The sequence below is a fragment of the Cuculus canorus genome, chromosome 3 (genome assembly GCF_017976375.1).
Source record: "Cuculus canorus isolate bCucCan1 chromosome 3, bCucCan1.pri, whole genome shotgun sequence".
Lineage (NCBI taxonomy): Eukaryota > Metazoa > Chordata > Aves > Cuculiformes > Cuculidae > Cuculus > Cuculus canorus.
In genome coordinates, this window is record NC_071403.1 from 7,638,226 (window position 1) to 7,657,223 (window position 18,998).

General features: G+C 37.6%; 1 protein-coding gene across 1 annotated transcript in view; it reads right to left on the bottom strand.

Annotated features, from left to right (window-relative positions):
- The window catches only part of CSMD1 (CUB and Sushi multiple domains 1), a 1,155,040-nt gene that overhangs the window by 1,100,065 nt on the left and 35,977 nt on the right, over positions 1-18,998 (bottom strand). The gene's annotated exons all lie outside the window — the stretch shown is intronic.

The window sequence follows — 18,998 nt, forward strand, 5'->3', positions numbered from 1 at the left end:
GACCAAAATATGCTTTATAATATAAGTAAGAACTTTTAAAAATAAACTGAGTTCAAACTGTACTGATCTCCATCCTCTTTTATTTTAGTAAGTCTGGCTGCAGAGAAATATTATCATTCTCACAGCCTTGGGAAGAAAGTCACAATGAATATGTCTGAACCTATAGCAGAAATGAAGTAATTAGGTAAGGCTGTTACATACTCCAACTCAAATCAACGCTAATTCAGCATTAGTTAATAGATATATAAAAGAAAATAATCTTGCAAGCCAGACTTACATTTCTGGAGGAGGCAGTCTAAAAATAAACAGAGCAGGTGTCCATTAACAACCCTGATTACTTTATCCTGGCTTATAAGCAGATTTTAAATTTTGGGAGAAATATACTCTAATATGCACTGATGAAAATATTTTAAGACTAAATCCCTTGCACGTAGCTTTTAATTATACTTATGTCAAGTCAAAAGTAATCATCACACTATAACTACATGTCGTTTGTCCTAGTGCAATTACATAAAAATCAGCATTCAACGCTATATATGATCTCACATCTGATTAAATTCCTATATAGGTAACTTCTGTGGCTACTACTTTGAAGCTAGATATTACAACAGTGATAGAATCCAGAGAGCTGGAGACTAGAAGCATAAATATAATGAGAATTATTGTAGTTTAACTATAAATGTCAGCAACAGCCACAGAAAAATTATGACTGACAGTTTGCTTAATAAAGTAACAAAAAGAACTACATGGTAATCAAAGTGCTATATAACATTTTGATGCTAGGAAGCCTCGAAATATAGGGAAAAAAAACATTATGGAAGAGAGATTAAAAAAAAAAAAGAGATAAAAAAGGAAAAAAAAAGGAGGGGAGGAGGACAAAAACAGGGTGAGAAAAAAAAGAAAGCTAGCTGCAGTAATTTCTGTCACTCATAACGTGCCATAATTGTCTACTCTGTAAAACTGCTGCTGTAATTTGAAATGCCTCCCTCCTGATCTAATCGGCAGACTAATGTAATGACTTGACTAAGAACCAGGAATGTAGATCCTGCCATTATGTCAGATTCACTTGGATTTTAATGCAATATTCCCTCAGGAAGACCCATGATTTAATTAAAAACACTGTGTTTCACTGTCCAGCACAGCACCTGCAGCATCACTTACTGTGTGAATCTTGATTCCCTAGAGTGAATTGCAACTGACCTTTTTGATTTCCATTTAGCAATCACTTTGCAGGTAAAATTTCAACTGTTTCCTATTTAGCTTTTCATTGCACTTCTGCGGTTCCAGTTCTTGACTTCTGACGTTTATCAAAGCAGTATTTCAAATTTGCAATGATTTCTCCTCTCAAAATACTGCTGCTGCAATAAATACAAATAGCAGAAATCACAGTCACCTGTGATTTAGAAACTGATACATTCCATGGATTATAAATGCTTCTGAACAGAGCTATAAGAAACAGCTTGCAGTTGAGTATAAGGAATAGTCCAAAAAAAAAAGAAATTGTTACCACCTATAGTGTATTATAACATAACCTTATATGATACAATATTTTCTATTCCGGGCATCATAATCAATAGAGTGCGCTTTGTCCCAGTTCCTTTTTATGCACATGAAATAAGTCAAGGAATTGGAAAGAAGCCCTGTCTAGGCAACATTCCAGACCATGAAAATATGGCAATGTGGAGATGTTAAGATAGGTGGCTTCAGGAAAACCATCACATTTTTAGTTACAAAGAGGTAATCATTCTATCACTTCTTACCACAGCAGAAGTGTGGGGAAATGCTTCTGCATGGTTGCTGCTGGACCTGGCAAACCCACTGCTAAGAGAAGCAAAAATTGCAACGTATTTGCCTTCTTATCCTTTCCAACACAATTGTCTCTGTTAGCTGATGACCTGCACATAAATGATAACATTTCTGCAGGATATATAGTTTATTTAGATTTAATTCCTGACTGACTACTGTCACAAACACTTCCGATGGTAACAGCATGTAATCATATAACAAATTAGATGGTAAATTAATTGTGGTTCTCTCTGAAGATAGTTGTGCACACTGTAAAACTGGTAACAAAAAAGTGCATAGGTTTTATCTCTCCAAAACTGAGGATATGTCTAAAGCTTCCAAAGTCCATCTACTGCTGTACTCCGTAAGGTCATACATTTCTTCACTAAGCTCTTTGGAGGAGCCTGCAAATAGGCTTGGGATCATTGAGCTATGGATTTTCCTGTCCGGATTTCTGGACTGCAAACTCTGAAGAATTCTTCTCCAGGCATACATACATCTACCACTCCTACATATATCCTGATGCATTAGCCATTGATGAATCAGATATTTTACATTTTTTATTACTAACACAGTTATTAAAAGAAAGGACAAAACTTTTAATTACATTGTGAATAAAATTACCAAGATCTGATTTACTACTGCCTGGAGTAAGCGCATTACAGTTGACCACCTGAATTTGATTTATGGGTATGTTGCACCACTGGCCAGTGTGTGTCAGACTGGATGTACAGAGAAACCTGACCTCTAATTTCCTAAAAAGCATTTTCAAAGTAAATCTTTTTTCAAGGGGACACCTCAACAGTGGTTTTCGCAGTGTGGAACTCAGGTTCAGGCTTTTATTCTGATACAATGCATACAAGATGTAGAAAAAACATCAGAAAAAAAAAAAAAGGTAGGAGGATTTTCTAAGGTTCTTTCTCACCTTATTGAATCAATCTCAGTCAAAGATTAACCAGCATAACCTATTTGTCCCTTACTCTCCAGTAAACTGTTTTTCTTTGCTTCCCTATAAAACACGCAACATATTGTTAAAAGATGCAGAACAATTAAACAGTGCAGTGTTGGAAGAGCTCTTCTCTGAGCTGCCACTGGCAAATTTCACATTTTTAAGATCTTACAAGTTCATAAGATTGCTGAAATGCAATCTCGTTTTTCTTCCTTTCATTTTGACTGTTCATCATAAGACAGATCCCGTGGTCAAACACTAATAACCATGAGCTACGGCAGTCGAGGAAGCAATAAAGGCTTGGTAGGGGCTGAATGGCATCGTTTTCTTAAGTCCATGTAGCAGCCGTTTAAACAGACATAAATACGTTATAAGGACTGTCCAAGGAGTTACCTTGACTTTACAGGCTTCACCTAAGACCCTGTCTTCATCAATATGATTAGAATAGTATTGCAGTTGTTATGTCCAACAATGCTGGGATGGAAAAAGATAAAAACGTGACAAAGGCACTGTGTTCCATTTCTTAAAATCAAGTAATGCGACATCTCCATCAGGTGGGAAGACAATTTTGCATGTTTAGAGCTACAGAGGGTGTAATACGAGTTTTGTCTACTCCCAATATGGAGAAGTAGTTAAGTAATGTGACTGGCTGCTAGGATAAAGTGAGTCTGATGTTGTATACAGTATTAAGGCTGGATCTCATCCATAAAGTCTTGGCAATATGTCCCATTGAGATGCCAACAATTAATTCAAATGTTTGTGTTAGAGTTGTTGTTTAGTTGCTTAGAATGAGGAGGTTATCTGCAAACAGGCGTGACTGCTCACAGGATGCTGTTCAAATAGAGGTGAGTGCTTAAGTGGTGGTTTGATGCAGGTAATTTAAGTATTGATTCAAACCATACAGAATTTGAAGAGAATTTTTTTTTGTCTTTTTAAGATGCTATCATGAACAATAGATTTCTAAAGTTTTCTTCACATCATTCTGCTTATCCATGTTTCTTGGTTCTGCCTGACAACTGCACTTAACTACACTGAAATATAAGGATTTTTTAAAGCTCTACCAGCTGTGGAAAAAGAAAATCTGATTGGTAGATAGAATATTAGATCGACCCTTAAAACATTTTGAAGTTTGCATATTTCTGCCACCTACAGTGCAAGAAAAGCATCAATACATATTATTAGGGGATAGTTTCTATTACAAAGCAGGCTCTAGAGAAACTTGTCAGTGCAAACAAAAGCGTATGAGCATGCCTATCAGTGGAACATAACTATGGCTACAAGTCACCTTTTTGCTCAGATTCCAAAGTTGTTTCACCCTTTTTTTTTTTCTTAAGTTAATACAACACAGCTCTAGATTAGTTTTTATGGATTTCTTTTAAAGAAGTGTATAAATTCAAGACAAACAGTCATTTAAACATTGCTGGCTGACAGTCAAACCCTCAGCAAACACACTTGCTGCATAACTACCTGGTATCTTGGCTACCCTTTCCGTCCATCTGTCAGGATGGCACCCTGCCTGCTCCAAAGTTGGTTGGACCCTTCTAGTAAGGTATGGGTGCCAGACAGCGCTGACTTGGGCAGAGCAGCCTTCTTCAACCGGCACGTGCCATCCCCTCTACAGGAGCTCCTGCCTCCATGCCAGCAACGAAGCATTGGCACAACATCCTTCCTCACAATTGATCCCACCTGTTGATACTTACACAGTGAGAAAGTGGGGGGAGAAAAAAAAAAAAAAAACAACAAAACAAACTCGGAAAGAGAGGCAGAGAGGCATTTCTGGTTGCCAAGAAGGCAGGTGGGGGAGCAGCAGGTGTCTGATCAACTCAGGAAGATAACAGGGTGTCAAAATGTTTCTAACGGGAAAGTGCGGTACTCCTTGCAGGAGTCCATCCAAAGACAATCAACATATCCATCAGTGACTTCAGGGGGCAGCCTTTTACATTCTTTGGTGATATGTTTGAGAGAAAATAAGTCAATAGTGTCATGAAAGCAATTCAAATACCGGCTAAATATTGGCAATAGCTGCATCGCTATCGTCTTTTCACCAATAAAAGGACAGTCATATACAGCACAGAAGGGATATTAGGAAGGGTGGGGATTTGACGTATGTGAGAAGGACTGTTTCAAAGCCAGACTGGAAAATGCTTGAGAGAAAACCTGATGCCGCTGAAATCAGCTAGGCCAAAATTTTATCTTTTGCTCTGAGTGATGAATAGTTATTGAGGTAAATAAGCTTACAAGATACCAAAACATGACCCATAGATCTCATATTTTCAGCTCAGTTGAAACTGAGAAAGGGAAGGGAGTTCCTTTAGACTGAAACGATCTTTGAATGAAAATGCCAATAGCAAAGTCCACATTACTTACAGAGATATCTGAAAAGTACCATCCAAAAATCTGTACAATTTGCAAGGCTGAAATGTCTTTTTGAGGTTAAAATTAGTAATGCATCTGTCTCTAAATAAATAAATGAATAAAAATCCTATCATTAATTATTATCTTTTCATCAGTATCTGGGACAGCTTCCCAACTGGCTGTAATTCTTTTCCTTTTTCTCTTTCTTTATAGAGCCATCATGCTGTGTGGTCAATTGTGGCTGCCTATTACATGTATGATTGCTTTTCCTGACGGGATAATCTAAATCCCACAATTTCTTCTCCTTTCAAATATGTATGAATGAAAATGAAAATAAACATAATATCTTCCAAAACTAATGATGTGAATAAATATAATTTGGAATTACCTTTATGGCAGGAGTTTGGGCCTTTCAAAGGAACCTGCTGTCCAAAGGCAAAATTTACATCATAATGATATGTTTCGGTGTCTGATGCCAAGAACAGAATCCAGAACCTCTCTTAATTTCCTAGGTATGTTTTTATATATCCAAAGACAGTAAAACACTGACACACTTCTAGGAGGCAAAACCTGTATCTAGGGCTCCCAAAACCTACACAGGCAGCCTAAGGTACAGAGTTACAGTCTTCTTTTTCCTTTGTTTGAATGATTTAACCTTTTAGAATATATGTGCATGCTTAAATGCTCTCTAGATGCCATTGTAGACTATTAAATGCTTTATCTATTCTGGACACCATTTTCTCTAAATTTATCCTCCCCTTTCAAGTTCATTTGGATTTGGGTGTTTAATTGCCTCATGCTCTGGTAAAAATGCAATAGAGACTGAATGAACTCTCATTAAGTCATGAGGTTTAATAATGCAGGCAGTGCCAATAAATAGGAATGTTAATTGTTGCATTCTCTAACTGTAAGGAATGCAAATATCCTGGCTCCCTCCGTGGAGTTAGTGAGGTGGAAGATTTCTAGGGTGTGTTTGGACACCTGAACATAGGCATCTGATGTAATTTTAGGACACAGTACCTGACTTACAGTTGCTGCTCCAGAAAGACATATTTGTCCTTGTCGTGTCTTGGTGGCTCCAAAGGCACTAAAGTAATACTTCACATGAACATCTAGTGAATGTCAATCATTCCTCACACATCTTCATTGCACAAATGAGTCTTAATTCTGTTTCTTTGCCTTTGCTTTTGAGTATAGCTGCAGTGGAGCCAGGGGGGGAAATGAGAAACTAGCCTTACAGTCAGCATCTCGGAGTACTAAGCTCATGTTTATAACGACAACAAAATGCTGTGCCATTCATTGCCTTTATGGCCACACTTTTCACACAGTCACGTGTAAGTCAATTCAAAGCTATGGAACAACTCTGGGAACAGCAGGACAACACGCTGGGCAGAATTACAAATGAAGTCATAAAATCAAATGTCAGGAACAACACTTCTCATATATCATATAGTTTTTAAGTGAGACTCAGTCCAAATGTTATTGCTGGCCAACCTATAATAATTTCAGCACTGAGACTGAATGTCTCAGGGCTTTGTTGTAGAATTTGAACTCAAAATCACTGGCAACAAAACGGAAATCTGTCTATATATTTTCCATTTCCATTTGCTGTATTGAAGAAAGTTCTATCAAGAAAAAAAAAAATCCTGAGAGTTTAAGAAGTAATCGTTGTTAGAACAGAGACGAGAATAGGGTGATTCTTCCTTATCCTGACAAAGAAAATATCACCTTACAAATACTTTCTTGCAGGAAAGCATACCTACACATTTGGTCAGATCTCACACCTATCACTTGTTGATCTGATTTCCAATAAGTCACTCTCATTCTGGAAATAGCTGCATAGTTTCCACTGTTTAAAAGGATATTTTCAAATTAATCAATGACCATGTGCAAAATTCCCAGTTTTAAACTTATTTATGGATAATCTGCTGGCTTGCATGCATAGATAATCTTTTACGAGCATTAGCTATATTCAACATCCTTTTTATTCTGGAACATTGTTATTAGTAGTAGTATTGTTGTTATCAAGTTTATGAAACTTCTGAGGTGTCCATATGGCACCCTCTCCATCTCACTTGAATCCATGAGGACATGTCAAGTTTGGACCTTTCTTCTCCCAAAACAAAGCCTAAAAGAAGTTTTTTATAAGGCTTGCTGAAAAGATTCCTTTTTTTGCTACAAACTTCTTCTTGAACAAGACTGTTTTTTTCCATAAAATTGTCACCAGAATTTTGAATTTTCATTAAGGGACCTAAAATATTGCATTTCTGAATATATGATTTTACTCAAAACTAAAATATCAAACTCTCAGATTCATCTTAGTTGCCATTTTTTTCTGTGGGCCAGAGCTTCCAACTGCATCTGATATAATACACAGCACAGGGGAGTTCACAATATGGCCAAGAAAATGTTTTTCAGGGATCCAACAAAGAGAGATAGGTCTACATAAAGTGTCACTATTGTAAGCCTGAAAGTGTCCACCAAATATTTTCAAAATCTGAATATCTGTTTAAATCTAATTTATTGTGAATATTATTTTTAATACAGAATTATAATGTTAATAAGGAAGGAGAGGAGACTAGCTCTTACTTCAGAGAATTCCAGAGGATGTGTAGTGATATATTGAAAATAAGGTCAGATCCTTAAATTGTATTAATCATAATTCCATATATTTCACAGTAAAAGACTTCAAAAGACGTGTATCAGTTTGCAGAATTTAAAGGTCTGGATCACAAATTCGGATCAGTAACTACAGGAAACATAAAGAAATGTTTTCAACACAGCCGTGTGGTAATCCCTTTGAAATTATGTTCTCTTCCATTGGTTGAATTCTGGGACAACTAAACCAGGTTCTATTATAAGCTGGTTTTAAAGCAAAAGAGGAGTTTACCAGGAATAGTTCCTAGATGTAACAAATGACAGCTGAAAAGCGACTCCTGTTAGAAAGGTTAGATAGGTGAGGTGGGAATCAATGAGATCCTTGTGATTCTAAGGCTTCTGATTCTGACAGAGGTTTGTGCTTGCCAGAAGGCTGATGCTCACGTGTGAGTGTGCTGAATAAACACTTCAGAAACCAACAAAATTCCTTCATGGGTGGAGACATGCAGGGAAGCCTTCCACAACAGAGTGACAGCATACTTTCTATAAAAGGGAAATTAGAAACCGGACTGCCTCAAAGAAGAAAAGAATTTGTAATAGCAAGCAAGCAGGGTGGACTTAATGGACACGAAAGAGTGCATTTCTAAAGTTATATAAATTAAATCGTAAGAATAGAAAAGTGACGTGAAGTACCATGCCCTGTCAACGAAAATGTGTGAAGATACCGTATGAATTAGATGTCTCCTACTGTCTGTAAGCCTACAGATTTACAGAATTCGAATTTGGAATAATAAAAATGACCTGATGAATGGAATTGGTCCTATAAGTGGCTTGAGTTATGCCTATATCATTCCTCCCAGGAAAGTACTGAAGGATATAAAATTACTGCATGATTGCCTAAAAGTTTTCTCAATTCCTCCTTCTCCTAAACTCCTCTAAGCTGCTGCTTTCTTCCTAACCCACGTCACGCTCTTTTTGAATGCTTTCTCTCATGTCCTGCCCTTCCTTTTCTAAAAGGCAGAACTCCTTTTGCTTTTCTCTTCTACATCCCTCATGCATAGTAGGAGTTTCCCCTATTCTTCTCCTAGGCTCACTCCTCCTAAGCCTAAGTGTGTTGTCCTCTTCTTTCCTTGTCCCCTAGTCTATTCTCCTTCTCTCAGATCTTGCTCCTTGAATTCTCTTACACTTTTACCCTCTGTGTTCAAACACTGCTTTGGAGGATATTTTTTTCTAATGACACACTTTCAAGTGAGGGAGGAACTGAATTATATCCTATGTCCCTCAACGCTTCCAGCCTTCCCCCAAAAGAATAAGTGTCTATGTCTTTGGTGATTGGCTAAAGTGGAAGCAAGGTGCTTTCTCTGATTTCACGTCTTCAATAGGTAAGAGATACCTTCCAGCAGACAAAATAGGAAAAAAATTGTGCCAGCTACAGCACTTTCCCTGCAACACAGCAGTATCATGTGGATCCTCTTCCGTCAGACCAGCTGCGGACGAGGGAAAGGGCATCCAAAAATATTAATTAGGGAGTAAGACAGAACATGGCACTTGGGGAATTCAGAAGGGAAATCAGACCAGGTGGTGTACTGGACAGGAAACATCTCGTGGCCTGTTCGATGAGTGGCTAACCTGAGGCACTCAGCTAAGAAATAAAATGATAGGAATTGACTGTAGATTTGATTTCTCCCATCACTGTAGTCAGCTATCTCCGCTCATACAGAACCTCTTTTGTAAGACCGTCTCCTGAATGTCTACTGATGTACCTACAGTCATTTTCCCAAAACACTCCCTCTTTTGAAACACAGCTGAAGGACAAAAGAAAAGTAAATTAATATATAGACAGTTGAGAAACCCAAGTTCACTTCTTTCCTTGGCCAAACTTAGATGAAACCCATGTATTATAATTTCATAGATTGATGGTTCATTCCATACGTCTAATGCAGAAAAGAAATTATGCCTCAGTGAGTCAAAATGCAGCACGACTTTAGTTCTTCGCTGTGACACAGTCACGTTTGGGGTTGGTAAAATACAAATTTTCTCCGTAATCTGCAAAAAAAAATTCTAGATTTAATGCAAGGTCTTCTTCCTTTCTCTCAGCTGCCATTTATTGTTGAGGAAGTTTTAAAAGAAACCTCAATCTGCAAATAAAGGTTAAAGAGTAACTACTTTATAAAAAGCAAACAATGAGCAAGGAAAGGGTGTTTAAACAGGCAAAACTAGCATTGATGCCCAGCCCCCAAATAATTTCTCTGTCTTCATATTTAAATAAAGAAGGTACCATCCCAGAGGATGAGCTAGAATTTCCTTCAGGGAGAAGGAAGGCTGTACTGTTAAAGGCTTTATCATTTCATTAGAGTGGATAATTAGGTAATTAGAATGATTAAAAGTTGACAAAGCAACAGACTCATATGAATTATAACCCACAATCCTAAAAGTAGCAAGGGGAAAAAGAAAGCATATGGAGTTCAACTGCTGATAATCCTTGAACTACAAAGGTTAACAGTGGAGGAGATGAGGGCAAATGTTGTTCCCTATCTCCCATTCAAAGTACATTTCTTTAATCAGAACCTCCCATGCTAACATAAGGAAGAAGCTGTGGAAGGGAACATTACCCTTTCTGGAAAAGAGCCTGGAAACACTTCCTACAGACGGCAGCCTGGTTTGTTCCAAACACTCTATTTGTTCTTCAACGCCGCTGAGAGCTGAGAGCAAGGAGAAATGATGGAGATGTATCTGGGACTTGGGTGACCTCACTTAACAGAGATAAATCTTTGCAACTCCTCAAATTGAAAAAGTTTCAGTACAGAGTTCTGGAAAATGCTGATATTATTTTCCCAATATATAACTGAAGCAAATTACTCAATGTAATGTAATTTGGACCTTGATTTTACCTCTGTATTAAATGTCAGCAATATATATTTTTATTCTACCTACGTTTACAGTTGTGACTTTGTAATTCCAGTTTTTATCAGTGTTTGGATACCGAGCCTGAAAGACTTGCAGGCTGGAAGGAGGAGATGGGAGATTCAGGTTGACCAACTCGGCCAAAGCCCTCCTCCCCCCAGTAAGACTGCTCTGAAGAGAAGACAGGACTGCAGTGCCTAATGGATGTGCTGAATCAGCATGTTTCCTGTTCAGTCCTTAGAAGCAGCCCGAGTTTCAAGTAAAGCAGCTCTCCCCTGGCAAGACTACAGGAAGGTGAAAGCAAAAAAAAAAAACAAACCAAATTTGCATGTTCCTCTTTAGGGTTGAATTCTTTTTATAGTAGCATCCACAAGGTCCCTTCAGGAATAGAACCAACTTTGACGAGTACCTCAAAAACACACATTCAAACACAGTCTGTCCTTATGAGTCACAGCCATTATATACACCTAGAATATTATTACTATTGCCATAATTCACGTAGATTCAGAGACATATTTCATGCATTTTCTAGAGGTGATTTTACAATTTATTGTAAGTAACTTATGCCCTGCAAAGCAGCATGAAGACACCAAAGTATGTTCACAAAGAAGTATGTTCACAAGCGCGTGTCTTCACACACATAAATAAAGCAATCTGTAAATTATTTTTCCTTCCATTTTCGTAGACAGAAGAACATAAAATGCTGATTATATGTTCCAGACTATTCACAGATCAGGTACTTATTGTTTGACCTACGTAGACCTATGCGTACAAGTGTACACACAAACAAATCAAAGACGTTTAGTTCCTTCTGGATAAGAACATTGCTGTATTTTATCAAATACTTCTAGAAGAAAACAATCTCTAATAAGTTACCATAAAGGGAGTATAATTTCACGTAGTCACCACAAAGAAATTCTTTGCATTTTTGAGGAGACACACTCAGCCAGTTGAGGTGTTATGGAGCCAACACGCACATCAGCAAGAATAAATGGACTATAGCTCTATAAAAAGAACTCTGAGAAATATAAGTATTATCAAACCTCCATGAAATAAGTGCAAAAAAAGCTAAAAAATGCTCAAGGGTACAGCTGCTAATTTGAACTTTGAGGTGGCTCTGATGTTCTAATGCTTTTACGTTAAAAAATTTTTAAGATTTATATGGTAAATGACGGTGAACGTCACTGTCTCACCACACTGGTTTCTTATTCTTTCTCTTGAGAAATATCTTCTTAGGTTTTAAACTATCTTTTAGCATAAGGATGCTCTCTATTTCTGATCTGTCATCTCTTTCTCAAGAAAAAGTAATGGGATACCTTCACACATGAAATGGCTTAATTTACTCTTAAGTTTTAACCCAGGTCTGAATCCCGGCTTCTGATGAGCACTGCTATGAATTTCAGAGAAGTGGACCAGGGCACAGCAGAGAGGAGAGGAAAGTTATGGACAAAACCTGGTGTTAAAACCCGGATGTAATACTCAGTTGAAGCTGATTAGTAGTTATTATGAGCAGTCTGTTAATTCATTGATATTGTAAAAGATATGGGGGGGAGGTTATGTTTTGTTTGTTTGTTTGTTTGAAGATAAGATCTTGCAATTATTAGGATGTTATGTAAGAAGTGCAAAACCAGATTAAATTTCCTCTTCTGATACTGATTTGTACTCTTGGGCAAAGGCCCAAAGCTACCACTAAGGAGCTAACGGTATCTTCAAAATTCTTCTGCCAGGGCCTGCTTTCTTATTACTCAGTATAATCAAAGCTACGGACTGATTCTGCTGCTCTCCCATGACATGCGAGTTTATGCCTGCACACTCCTGGAGGATGTGGAGCAGGAGCTGTTTCACTCCCTCAGAGAGAGCTCTTCCATTGTATATGTTATATACATTCACGTATAGAATGCCTTGAACCTAGTAAGAAAAGAGATCTTTTATCAGAGACTATGTGCAAGTAGCACTATTAATTTAATTTCTTTTCATAGTCTTAAGGAGCAGAAAAGATCATATCACTTTCCAACACCACATTTTCCTGTGTCGATGAAGACAACTTATTGGCATTTCCAGCTCCTATCATTCTAACCTGGTTGAATGGAAAAAAGACATAACTCCTGCCTACCTTAAAATTTCCACATTTGGTGAAAAGTATTGAAAAGGAATCTTTTAGTAAAAAGGAATCTCTATGTGGAGAAAAAATATTTGGCATATTTTAATGTTAACTTTCATGCACATATTGCTTTGCAGTTCCTGCAGCTAATCAGAGGCAGAAAGTGAAAGATGAAGAACTAGAAGTAAATTCCAGCTAATAAAAAAGAGACTTTTTAGTTGACTTAGGAAGTTTCTTTGCCAGTTGCCTCTAGCAAAAGAGAATTATTATATTCCCAGTGAAACATTATTATCAGGTGGATTCTTAACACAAGGACTCCTCAAGCCCTGAAGGCAGACAGTCTATAAAATTTGAAATCTTAGAAATACTAGCGAATGAGATAGCTATTATCTTCATTTTTTTCTTCAAGGGGAAAGGGAAAAAAAATCTAGGTAAATCAGATACTTTAAACATCTATGTCTGACATTTCTCATAACAACAGATGCTCATTTTCATAGTTCCTCATTCAAACTCTTCTTTTATGATAGCATAGCTTTGAAAAATAGAAAGCTGCGCAGTTGTCCATGTCCCCTTGACCAGTCTTACTCTTTAAATGAAAGTCTTGAGCCTATATTTTCTTTAAAAATCACTTTTATTTGCTTGTGGAATGCACTGAGACACTATATGACAAAGATTTGCAGCATGATTTCTTTAAACTTTACGAGCTGATCCTATCATCATTCATCAGAGAACATTTTCATTCTATCTTTGAAGTTCTGTATTTGGAGAGCTTGTGAGATGAGACCATTTAATCTAGGAGAAAGGCTTTTTTTCACTGTCTCTGATCAGTGTTGTGTAAGTTGTTAAGCAATAAATAATCCTAAAACACGTGTATGCTATGTTTACCTATATTATTCAGAGAGCAACACAGCTGTATTAACAAGTATACTTATGTTTCCAAGTGCATTGCTGTGCAAATGAGCTATTTCACATTTAATAATTAAAAGCCTTTCCTGAAGGCCCACACTCAATACAGAAAAATTTTCAGAATACCATTGTCCTTTTTCCAAGTCTGAAATAAAATTAATATGGAAAGAACTGGAAATCTAACTTTGCTAGTAAAGCTTCACAGCAAAACTGAGGATTTACATTCATTTCTAAAAAACAACTCATAGACTCTCAAGCAGAGATCTCAAATTCCAGCTATTTGTACTAATTTATGTACAAGCTTTGGGGTGTATCCTACCTCCAAGCCTTCTTGGAACTTCTCATTTTAGGATAAGCTCTTCTGCTAACCTCTTTCATACAAAGTTAAGTGCAAAGTGAAACCAAGGAAAATTAAGCATTCAAGTACTTGTTAACCACAAGTCAAAGGGAAAGACAAAAAACACTTATATTCTGCACCTATAGTGTTGATTCCACAATTTTGCTTACATGCTTACTCAGTGTAGGTGGTAATACAGGAAGCTTTTCATCAAGAATCAGTTGTGTGCAACATACACAGCACCGTGTATCTCATGGAGATTCCTGGGAAGAAGAATATGAATATCTCCATCCCCTCATAACAAAACATAGAGGAACAAAGCATATGGAAGTAAATACCCACACAAATCAGATCAATTTCTACCATATTATACTTGTGTGTAGTGTAATTTTTTTACTTCACTGGAGGAGAACCCAGGAAGAACCATTAAGACTTGTGGGTATAGGGAATTTTGTGTATTAGGGATTAACCTGGTTACTGCTGCAGTTAAGACCTTTCCGTTTTCTACTTTGCCCGTAGCCTATATGTCAGGGTTGAGTTTAGAGGAAAACATGTACTGATAATGATACAAAGCTTTCTTTCATGTGAAGATACTGAAATTGTGCCTATAAACTGTTAAAAAACATACAAAGTGATTGGTTTTATCCTGTGGGACCTGAATATCAACAAAGGCTCGGAGACAATCTGGGTAGCAAGATTTGCTTCTTAGTAACTGGATTCCTAAAGATTCTAGAACTTGGAAAGAGCCGGGATTATGAGATCCTGTAATCTGTGCTGCTATGTATCATCATTATATTTTACTTCATTCTAATCTTTTTTCCCTTAATAAATCAAATAGCATGAGTTCAGCTATTATTTAAGATCTTGGGTTTTCTAAATCTTATTTTTCAGAAAGACACTATTTTTTATCTGAAATACAGGAACTGGGGACTCAGATAATTCTCTGGGTAGTTTGTTCCCATGATTAATCACCGCAGAGTTAAAAATGTTGCCCTAACTTTTAAATATTTATTTTTTTCTTGGTTTCAAGCTTTCAGTCATTGGTTTTCATTATGCCTTTCTCTTTTAGACTGAAGAGTCATTAGCATGGCATATGAAGCCATGGAAGACATCACTAATGTTTTATGATAATATACGGCCAAAGGTCATTAAGTCTGTCAGGTGGACATTTTCTTCAGAAAATTTTGTTGCTGTTTTCTGTTACGTTCTATCAATTTCATCTTATTTTTTTTTAATTAATATCCAAAGTGTATATATTATTCCAGTACACTTCCCATCAATAACACCAGCTGGGAAATGACTCCTCTATTTCAATTCACTACCCCTAGGCAGAACAATCCTGTAGTTGTGGTCAATGATACTTGTGTACTGGAACCTCATTTGTCTTTGCAGCAGCTTTCCGACACTGTTCTTCAGTTAATTGTCCATGCAACAGGATCCAGAATTAGCCAAAGCTTTGAGGTAGATCTACTAGATCTTTTCAAACAGTGAACACGCCAAAGATCAAAAGGCTTTTTAAATTTAAAAAAAAAAAAGTCAGTCTTTAAAATAACATAAACTAGAATCCCTAACTTTTTAAGCAGAGAAAGCTCAAAGAGACTACAAAAAGTAGAATAACGATAAAGGGAGTTTATAACAATCTCTCCTCCTCTGCTCCTTTGCAGACTGCTACTGGCATCCAAAGGTTTTACTCAACTCCCTGACCTTCCAAATTGTGCCTAACTCATCTCACTCCTGCATGGTTGCAGGAAATTTCTTTAATCATCCCCGAGATCTGATATCTGCTCTCTGTCCCTCACCACAGCTTCTCAGCTTTTCTTTGAGCTGCAGTCTTCCACCTCCAGGCAGTCTCCCCTCTACCTCTTGAAGCCTATGAGTTCCTTTCACTAAAAGAAAAAAGTACAATGCTCAGCAACTCCCCAATCAAAGGAGCAATCCTCACTCTGACTTCACCCAGTCTTAGTACAGGCAACAAAAAACGAACTAGAAACACAAGGAGCTATTAGAATCATAGAATCATAGAATCACTAGGTTGGAAAGGACCCACTGGATTATCGAGTCCAACCAGTATTGACTGCCACTTCTTCATTCAGTAACTGTAGTTTTACTTTCCTCATTCCTGATGGATAATTTTACATTTGACTGACTTAGAACACCTTTTGTTTTGATTAGATCAAGTTTACTAGGCTGTCTACTTAGATCTTTCCTAGGAGGCTGAGCAACTGGATATTGCTTTCCAGACTGATGCTCAGAGCTCAGCTGAGCCAGCATTGCTCCAGCGAGAACCTGCTTCAATATTGAGCTTGAAATTTTATAGTATCAGCATCAGGTTTCATAAGCTGTTTTAGTGAGCTTGTGCATAGGCACTTACGGTTTAAGTTAATGCAGAAGTTCATGTAAACAGGATTTAACCGCCTGCAGTTCAAAAAAGCTGAAAAATATGCCTGGTTTACCTTAATGTTTAGCAAACATTAAGATGCCTGTCTACCCATCTGATGGGAATACTGATTGTATTTTTTAACCTAACCTGTTTAACAAGTACATTTTTATTTGTAATAAAGAACACATTGTCCTTCTTTCTCTGTTGTTTTTTTGGAGGGTGTTTGGTTTTTGGTTTTCTTTTAAGATATGCTACATAAATGCAGTGTCACTGAAAGGTAAACGGCTTTGAAAAGCATGTCAATCCCATCACTGAATTAAGAAGAGATTTCACCTTTGCAGCTATAATCCATGACCTCTGAAAATGCAGTATGAGGAGCCCTATTGACAGGCAAAGCACACTGGCAATGTTATACAATATCAGAGCTGGAATAAACAAAAACAAGCAACCAGTTCATTCTCAAAACACTCAGACAAAAGAAAGCAAAATAATAATGTTTTGTGAGTATAATAAACCAATAAATATTGAAAAAAAAAAAATAGATACAGCCATGCCCTGTGGTCTAATTAACTTGGAGCATAAGAAAAGTCATTTGTTTGATGCAAGAAACACATTTATAACAAACTGGCCATTGACTGTGGTCTTATCAATTAAACAATGTAACTTATAACTGTGTTAAAATGTACCCTGAGGATATTCACTGTTTTAAAAACTGCTGCTTTTTGAAGATTCGTTTGGAAGTTAATCTTGTCATTCACTGGGCAAACTCAGTTATGCTTTAGGAAGTAAGTAAGCATCAAAACTGTGTTAAAGAGCTGCAGCAAGTCCTATTGTACCTCACTGCCTACCTGCCTGCTATGCCAAACAGAAAGGAGAGAGTAATTAATTTATATTTGTAAACCTTCCACCTTCATGAAAAAAAATGAAAATTCTGTTCTACAGGTGAGTCACTCCAGAAGCTCTAAGTAGATAAACGCCACTTGTGGTTTTATTTAGATTAGGAGACTATAAACTTGCACAACCACAGGTTAAATTTGAATACAGGATAATCTTAATGTTTCAGAAATTATAAGCATGGTAAGACTTAAATACATTTATTCAAACACTTCAATAAACTACTTTCAATTAAGGGGACAGACCCTTTGCGAAACCCTTTTTTCCAAATTGTAATGAAGTTTAATGATTAAAGTTATATTTACATTAAGAATTTATGCAAAGGATCAGCTCCTATCTTTTAGTTTACCTTCCATTTGATCAACTATGTTAGATGAGATGCTGTAGAACATTTTTTTTGTTTCTGTTTTGCTTTGCGTTTTAACAATAAGCAATCTCCCTGTGCTCCTGTGCTCAGAGAAGAGCCTAACCAACAGCTCTGCCAGGGAAATACCTAATGCTACAGGAGCAACAGGAATTAAATTAGCATCTGTTACATGAGTACAGGATCAGAACTGGAGGTACACAGATCTTTCAGTATAGACTTGTATGTTTTAATTAATGGCTAAAAACAATTGCTCTTTTGCTGATGTATTGGGTCTGGCTGAGATGGAGTTAATTTTCCCCATAGCAGCCCTCAGAGTGCTGTTCTGTGTATTGGTAGCTAGGAGGGTGTTGATCATAGAATCAAGGAATAGTTTGGGTTTGAAGGGATCTTAAAGATCATCCAGTTCCAACCCCCCGGCCATGGGCAGGGACACCTCCCACTGGCTCAGGCTGCCCAAGGCCCATCCAACCCGGCCTTGAGCATCTCCAGGGATGGGGCAGCCACAACTTTCCTGCGTAACCTGGGCCAGTGTCTCACCACTCTCATAGTGAAGAAATTCTTCCTTCTGTCTAGTTTAAATTTGCCCCTCTCCAGTTTATACCCTTTCCCCTTCATCCTATCACTACATGTCCTTGCCAACAGTCCCTCTCCAGCTTTCCTGTAGCCCCTTCAGGTACTGGAAGGTCGCTATAAGGTCTCCTCGGAGCCTTCTCTTCTCCAGGCTGAACAACCCCAACTCTCTCAGCCTGTTGATAACACACCAGTGTTTTGGCCACTACTGAACAGTGCTTGCACTGTATAAAGGCTGTCTCTCCATCATCTCCCCCTCACCAGCAGACTAGGTGTGGGCAAGATCTTGTGAAGGGGCATAGCCGGGACAGCTCACTCAGCCTCACCAAAGGGATATTGCATACCATATGATGCCTGCTCAGCAATAAAAACTGAGGAGGGGTATTACTTATTGGGATGTTTGTCTTCTAGAGTAACTACTATGCATACTGAAGCCCTGCTTCGTGGGAAGTGGCTGGACATCACTTACTGATGGGACGTAGAGAATTCCAAAGGTTTTCCTTTGCTTCCTTTGCTTTTGCTTTATTAAACAGCCTTTACTTAGAACATTTTCTCTCTTTCCTCTCCTGCTGAGCAGGGGAGCGACAGAACGGCTTGGCGGGCACCCCTCATTCAGCTAGGGTCAACCTACCACAGCTAATTGTAGATAATGACTACAGAATGACTGAAAATCTGTTTTCTTTTCGTGTTCCAAAAAAATTGTAGAGTCCAGCCTATTGTAGTCCACTTCTCTCTAAAGCTGTTTAAAACCTGAGAATAGCATCACTTGTCTGTAATACGCTCAGTGCTTGAATGACTTCTGAGTAGTGTACAGGTAAGTTTTAGCAGATCAGCTGAATGGGAAATTTGGGA